Source organism: Prinia subflava, unplaced genomic scaffold (genome assembly GCF_021018805.1).
Source record: "Prinia subflava isolate CZ2003 ecotype Zambia unplaced genomic scaffold, Cam_Psub_1.2 scaffold_167_NEW, whole genome shotgun sequence".
Lineage (NCBI taxonomy): Eukaryota > Metazoa > Chordata > Aves > Passeriformes > Cisticolidae > Prinia > Prinia subflava.
The window spans coordinates 5,001-12,500 of record NW_026960689.1 but is presented as its reverse complement, the minus strand read 5'-3'; positions in this window follow the sequence as shown (position 1 = coordinate 12,500).

Genomic DNA, 7,500 nt, shown 5'->3' with positions numbered 1-7,500 from the left:
CGGACTTAGCCCCCAGCGGCCGAGCACTGGGTAGACCTGTTCTCCCCGGCCGGACTTAGTCCCCAGCGGCCGAGCACTGGGTAGACCTGTTCTCCCCGGCCGGACTTAGTCCCCAGCGGCCGAGCACCACTGGGTAGACCTGTTCTCCCCGGCCGGACTTAGCCCCCAGCAGGCGAGCACCACTAGGTAGACCTGTTCTCCCCGGCCGGACTTAGCCCCCAGCGGCCGAGCACCACTGGGTAGACCTGTTCTCCCCGGCCGGACTTAGCCCCCAGCAGGCGAGCACCACTAGGTAGACCTGTTCTCCCCGGCCGGACTTAGTCCCCAGCGGCCGAGCACTGGGTAGACCTGTTCTCCCCGGCCGGCCTCGCTACCCAGCGGCCCTTTCCAGGGTAGACCTGTTCGCCCCGGCCGGACTTGGCCCATAGCGGCCGAGCACCACTAGGTAGACCTGTTCTCCCGGGCCGGACTTGACCCCCAGCGGCCGAGCACTGGGTAGACCTGTTCTCCCCGGCCGGACTTAGTCCCCAGCGGCCGAGCACCACTGGGTAGACCTGTTCTCCCGGGCCGGACTTAGCCCCCAGCGGCCGTGCACTGGGTAGACCTGTTCTCCCCGGCCGGACTTAGTCCCCAGCGGCCGAGCACCACAAGGTAGACCTGTTCTCCCCGGCCGGACTTAGCCCCCAGCGGCCGACCACTGGGTAGACCTGTTCTCCCCGGCCGGCCTCGTTTCCCAGCGGCCCTTTCCAGGGTAGACCTGTTCTCCCCGGCCGGACTTAGTCCCCAGCGGCCGAGCACCACTGGGTAGACCTGTTCTCCCGGGCCGGACTTAGCCCCCAGCGGCCGAGCACCACTGGGTAGACCTGTTCTCCCCGGCCGGACTTAGTCCCCAGCGGCCGAGCACCACAAGGTAGACCTGTTCTCCCCGGCCGGACTTAGCCCCCAGCGGCCGACCACTGGGTAGACCTGTTCTCCCCGGCCGGCCTCGTTTCCCAGCGGCCCTTTCCAGGGTAGACCTGTTCTCCCCGGTCGGACTTAGCCCCCAGCGGCCGAGCACCGGGTAGACCTGTTCTCCCCGGCCGGACTTAGCCCCCAGCGGCCGACCACCGGGTAGACCTGTTCTCCCCGGCCGGCCTCGCTACCCAGCGGCCCCTTCCAGGGTAGACCTGTTCTCCCCGGCGGGCCTCCCTACCCAGCGGCCCCTTCCAGGGTAGACCTGTGTTCTGCCGCCGGGCTTCATATCTGGTGGGCGGCTGCCGGGTGCACCCGCAGTCCCCGGCCGGCCTCGGTACTTGTCCATCGAGCCCTGGGTAGCCCGGCTCTCCCAGACCGGAGGTGCAGCCCCGTGGCCCTGTGCAGGCCGGTGAGCACGTGATCGGCGGGCTGCCCGCACGTCCCGCCGGCCGGCATGTCCACCTGGCTGCAAGTGCACCGGCTCGCACCTGCTCTTTCACCCCGAGCGCCGTGCGGTCCGAGGCGGCTGACTTGCGGTCCCACGCGCTGCGCTGTTCCTGCCGTCTCCGTGTGCTGGCAGCCGCTGGCGAGCCCTGCCGCACACTTCCCCAGCCCTCTCTGGCCACGTCCTACCGCCACCCCCAACCGCTGCCCCGATCGTTCCCTGAGAGGGGAAGGGGGAGCCTTTAGGAGCCGGCGGTGTGCCCGCCACCTCCGTGCCCAAACAGACGGCGGCCGGGTAGCCGGCCTTCATTTCTGCATCGCTCGCTCCCTTTAGCCCCTCGCCGCGCTGCCATCGTGCCACGCGCTTGACCGGGGCCGGGGGTGAGTGGGAAGAAACGACGTCAAACCGAAAGGCCGAGAGAGAGCAGAACAGAAAGATTCTTCGAGAAGGGACAGTGCTAAGCATCCCACCACCACCTGCAGCCTGCCGACGGCTGGGCCTCTGCAGCCGACTCCTTGCCTGCCTCCACTGCCGCTGTGTAAACTGGTCGACGGGGGCCTAGACGATGCCTGAAAAACTATGACTGCGGCGCCGGGGAGGCCCAGGGTGTCGGGCGGGGCGCCCCCTGCCGTGCCGGGGCGGGGGCGAGCGGAGGTCCGAAGGCGCGGCCGGGGATGCCGGCCGTGGACCGGCGGCCCGCCCCGAACCGTTGCCAAGCGGGGACAAGTCGGCAGGCGGCGCCGGGGAGGCCCAGGGTGTCGGGCGGGGCGCCCCCTGCCGTGCCTGAGCGGGGCCGGGGGAGGGCCGAAGGCGGGGCCGGCGACGCCGGCCGTGCACCGGCGGCCCGCCCCGAACCGTTGCCGGGCGGGGACAAGTCGGCAGGCGGCGCCGGGGAGGCCCAGGGTGTCGGGCGGGGCGCCCCCTGCCGTGCCTGAGCGGGGCCGGGGGAGGGCCGAAGGCGGGGCCGGCGACGCCGGCCGTGCACCGGCGGCCCGCCCCGAACCGTTGCCGGGCGGGGACAAGTCGGCAGGCGGTGCCGGGGAGGTCCAGGGTGTCGGGCGGGGCGTCCGCTGCCGTGCCGGGGCGGTGGCGGGGGGAGGGCCGAAGGCGGGGCCGGCGACGCCGGCCGTGCACCGGCGGCCCGCCCCGAACCGTTGTCGGGCGGGGACAAGTCGGCAGGTTGCGCCGGGGAGGCCGAGGGTGTCGGGCGGGGCGCCCCCTGCCTTGCCTGAGCGGGGCCGGGGGAGGGCCGAAGGCGGGGCCGGCGACGCCGGCCGTGCACCGGCGGCCCGCCCCGAACCGTTGCCGGGCGGGGACAAGTCGGCAGGCGGTGCCGGGGAGGTCCAGGGTGTCGGGCGGGGCGTCCGCTGCCGTGCCGGGGCGGTGGCGGGGGGAGGTCCGAAAGCGGAGCCGGGGACGCTTGCCGTGCACCGGCGGCCCGCCCCGAACCGTTGCCGGGCGGGGACAAGTCGGCAGGCGGCGCCGGGGAGGCCCAGGGTGTCGGGCGGGGCGCCCCCTGCCGTGCCTGAGCGGGGCCGGGGGAGGTCCGAAGGCGGGGCCGGCGACGCCGGCCGTGCACCGGCGGCCCGCCCCGAACCGTTGCCGGGCGGGGACAAGTCGGCAGGCGGTGCCGGGGAGGTCCAGGGTGTCGGGCGGGGCGTCCGCTGCCGTGCCGGGGCGGTGGCGGGGGGAGGTCCGAAAGCGGAGCCGGGGACGCTTGCCGTGCACCGGCGGCCCGCCCCGAACCGTTGCCGGGCGGGGACAAGTCGGCAGGCGGCGCCGGGGAGGCCCAGGGTGTCGGGCGGGGCGCCCCCTGCCGTGCCTGAGCGGTGGCGGGGGCAGGTCCGAAGGCGGAGCCGGGGACGCCGGCCGTGCACCGGCGGCCCGCCCCGAACCGTTGCCGGGCGGGGACAAGTCGGCAGGCGGCGCCGGGGAGGCCCAGGGTGTCGGGCGGGGCGCCCCCTGCCGTGCCTGAGCGCGGCCGGGGGAGGGCCGAAGGCGGGGCCGGCGACGCCGGCCGTGCACCGGCGGCCCGCCACGAACCGTTGCCGGGCGGGGACAAGTCGGCAGGCGGCGCCGGGGAGGCCGAGGGTGTCGGGCGGGGCGCCCCCTGCCGTGCCTGAGCGGTGGCGGGGGGAGGTCCGAAGGCGGAGCCGGGGACGCCGGCCGTGCACCGGCGGCCCGCCCCGAACCGTTGCCGGGCGGGGACAAGTCGGCAGGCGGTGCCGGGGAGGTCCAGGGTGTCGGGCGGGGCGTCCGCTGCCGTGCCGGGTCGGTGGCGGGGGGAGGTCCGAAAGCGGAGCCGGGGACGCTTGCCGTGCACCGGCGGCCCGCCCCGAACCGTTGCCGGGCGGGGACAAGTCGGCAGGCGGCGCCGGGGAGGCCGAGGGTGTCGGGCGGGGCGCCCCCTGCCGTGCCTGAGCGGTGGCGGGGGGAGGTCCGAAGGCGGAGCCGGGGACGCCGGCCGTGCACCGGCGGCCCGCCCCGAACCGTTGCCGGGTGGGGACAAGTCGGCAGGCGGCGCCGGGGAGGCCCAGGGTGTCGGGCGGGGCGCCCCCTGCCGTGCCTGAGCGCGGCCGGGGGAGGGCCGAAGGCGGGGCCGGCGACGCCGGCCGTGCACCGGCGGCCCGCCCCGAACCGTTGCCGGGCGGGGACAAGTCGGCAGGCGGCGCCGGGGAGGCCGAGGGTGTCGGGCGGGGCGCCCCCTGCCGTGCCTGAGCGGGGCCGGGGGAGGGCCGAAGGCGGGGCCGGCGACGCCGGCCGTGCACCGGCGGCCCGCCCCGAACCGTTGCCGGGCGGGGACAAGTCGGCAGGCGGCGCCGGGGAGGCCGAGGGTGTCGGGCGGGGCGCCCCCTGCCGTGCCTGAGCGGGGCCGGGGGAGGGCCGAAGGCGGGGCCGGCGACGCCGGCCGTGCACCGGCGGCCCGCCCCGAACCGTTGCCGGGCGGGGACAAGTCGGCAGGCGGCGCCGGGGAGGCCCAGGGTGTCGGGCGGGGCGCCCCCTGCCGTGCCTGAGCGCGGCCGGGGGAGGGCCGAAGGCGGGGCCGGGGAGGCCGGCCGTGTAGCGGCGGGGCGCCCCACACCAATGCCGGGCGGAGAGCGGTCCGAAAGCGGGGCCGGGGAGGCCGGCCGTGTAGCGGCACGGGCGCCCCACACCGCTGCCGGGCGGGGGGAGGTCCGAAGGCGGGGCCGGGGAGGCCGGCCGTGTAGCGGCGGGGCGCCCCACACCGCTGCCGGGCGGGGAGAAGTCGGCAGGCGGCGCAGGGGAGGCTGTGGGTGTCGACCGGGGCGCCCCCTGCCGTCCCTGTGCGGCGGCGGGGAAGGGCCGAAGGCGGGGCCGGGGAGGCTGACGTTCTTGGGCGGGGCGCCCCATTCCGTCTATGGGCGGGGGCGGGTGAAGTCCGCAGGCGGGGCTGGGAGGCCGAGCGCGGACCGGCGGGGCGCCCCACACCGTTGCTGGGCGGGGAGAGGTCCGAAAGCGGCGCCAGGGAGGCGGACGTTTTCGGGCGGGGCTCCCCCTCCCGTCTCTGGGCTTGTCGGTCTGAAAGTGTGGCATTGGGGTGTGAGTGTGGGGAGTGGGGGCGTGTGTCTCTTTGTCCCTGTGAACGCGGGCCGACAGCCAGCAGCTTCGTGCCGGCCCCGGGCACCTCGGCGCCGATCCCCCGCGGCCCTCCAGACCTGCGCCGAGGGCCGAAGACCTCTGCGGACCGTGAAAGAACCGACCCGAAAGCGGGCGCCCGCCTGATGGCCCCCCCCCGCTGCGGGCTCTGCCCGTGGGGGGGCGGGGCCGGGTGGGGCGGGGCGAGGCGGGAGCAGGCGAGTCGCGCCAGGAGCCCGCGGCATGCTGCCGAGTTCCGTCGCATGGACGTGCTTCTCCTCCCCGCTGTCCCCCCCTCCGTTTGGGGTTGGGGGGGGGGAGAGAGGGGGGCTGTGTAGCGTCCCGAGGAGGGCGGGTGGGGGTGGCGACGCCGTTTTGGTGGTTCAGTGTGTCAGCAGGCCGAGTACAGGGCACAGCCTGCCCATCAGCTCGGCTGGAAGTGGTGTGGGCGCAAAGCGAAAGTAAATCAAGTTTGCAAAGAGTATTTTTCCCCGAAAACTTTCTTGTTTCAAGAGAGTAGAAGTAGCGTTCTTTCAGAAAACTAAAATGAAATGAAATGAAATGAAATGAAATGAAATAAAATAAAATAAAATAAAATAAAATAAAATAAAATAAAATAAAATAAAATAAAATACACCCCCCCAAAATATGTCTCGGTCTTGAAATGGGGTTCATCAGGTAGGCGGGAGGGGGCTGCTGGAGCAATCCGGCAGTCAGGCGCTACAGGGGCTGTGGGCTTCTGAGATGGTAGGCGGATGCCAGGTCTACCCGGCTCCGAGGCCGGCGGCCGGCGGCGGCCGTGTCCGAAGACGTCGGCGTGGCGCGGCGAGAAGGTGTACTCCGGAGCCGGGCGGTGGCGGGCGGATGCCAGGTCTACCCGGCTCCGGGGCCGGCGGCCGGCGGCGGCCGTGCCCGGAGCCGTCGGCGTGGCGCGGCGAGAAGGTCTACCCCGGAGCCGGGCGGTGGCGGGCGGATGCCAGGTCTACCCGGCTCCGAGGCCGGCGGCCGGCGGCGGCCGTGTCCGAAGACGTCGGCGTGGCGCGGCGAGAAGGTCTACCCCGGAGCCGGGCGGTGGCGGGCGGATGCCAGGTCTACCCGGCTCCGGGGCCGGCGGCCGGCGGCGGCCGTGCCCGGAGCCGTCGGCGTGGCGCGGCGAGAAGGTCTACCCCGGAGCCGGGCGGTGGCGGGCGGATGCCAGGTCTACCCGGCTCCGGGGCGGGCGGCCGGCGGCGGCCGTGTCCGAAGACGTCGGCGTGGCGCGGCGAGAAGGTGTACTCCGGAGCCGGGCGGTGGCGGGCGGATGCCAGGTCTACCCGGCTCCGGGGCCGGCGGCCGGCGGCGGCCGTGCCCGGAGCCGTCGGCGTGGCGCGGCGAGAAGGTCTACCCCGGAGCCGGGCGGTGGCGGGCGGATGCCAGGTCTACCCGGCTCCGGGGCGGGCGGCCGGCGGCGGCCGTGCCCGGAGCCGGCGGCGTGGCGCGGCGAGGAGGTCTACCTCGGAGCCGGGAGGTGGCGGGCGGATGCCAGGTCTACCCGGCTCCGAGGCCGGCGGCCGGCGGCGGCCGTGCCCGGAGCCGTCGGCGTGGCGCGGCGAGAAGGTCTACCCCGGAGCCGGGCGGTGGCGGGCGGATGCCAGGTCTACCCGGCTCCGGGGCCGGCGGCCGGCGGCGGCCGTGCCCGGAGCCGGCGGCGTGGCGCGGCGAGGAGGTCTACCTCGGAGCCGGGAGGTGGCGGGCGGATGCCAGGTCTACCCGGCTCCGAGGCCGGCGGCCGGCGGCGGCCGTGCCCGGAGCCGTCGGCGTGGCGCGGCGGTAGCGGGCGGCAGTGCGGCGAGATGGTCTACCCGGCTCCGGCGGGACTTAGTCGCATTTCGGCAAGCGCCGGGTAGACGTGGTCGCCGCAGGGCTCCTGGAAGTGCACCAAGGGGTCGCTGTTTGTGGCTGCCTCCAGTTACCTCATCGTAAGAGGCGGGGCGCGCCGGCGCTCCTCCCCGGTGGCGTACTTGCCGTTCTCTTGGGCTCGCCGGCGGCCTCGGACTCGTCTGTCCGTATAGTGGGAGCGAGTGGCGGGCCGCATCCCCCAGGCTGTTCAGTGCCTGTGTCCGTAGGCGGAGGAGCGGCGTCTGCGCGTGCGGTCGCCCGGGCCGAGTAAGTGCCGCCTGGTGTGGGACGAGTCGCGTGGCTTCGTCCGGGTTCCCGTCTTGCCCAGTCAGTGGGTACAGAGACCCAAAGGGTCGACGAGAGAGAGAGAGAGAAAGGAGGAGCCGCGAGCGTCCCCCGCTCCGGCTCGGCTGATGCCGGCTTGGATGGTGAAGGGCGCGGGCTCTCACCTACGTCTCCGCAGGCGTACGATGGTGGCGGGTGAGGCGGCGGCGCCTCGTCCCTTAGATCGCCCGGCCTTAAGCCGGGGCCCGCTCTGCCGGGTATTTTTCGGCGGTGGCCTACAGCCGAGGGTGCGCGGGGTGGGTGCCGGGCCCCTCTGCTTGGTGTCCCCCGCTTTCCCCGAG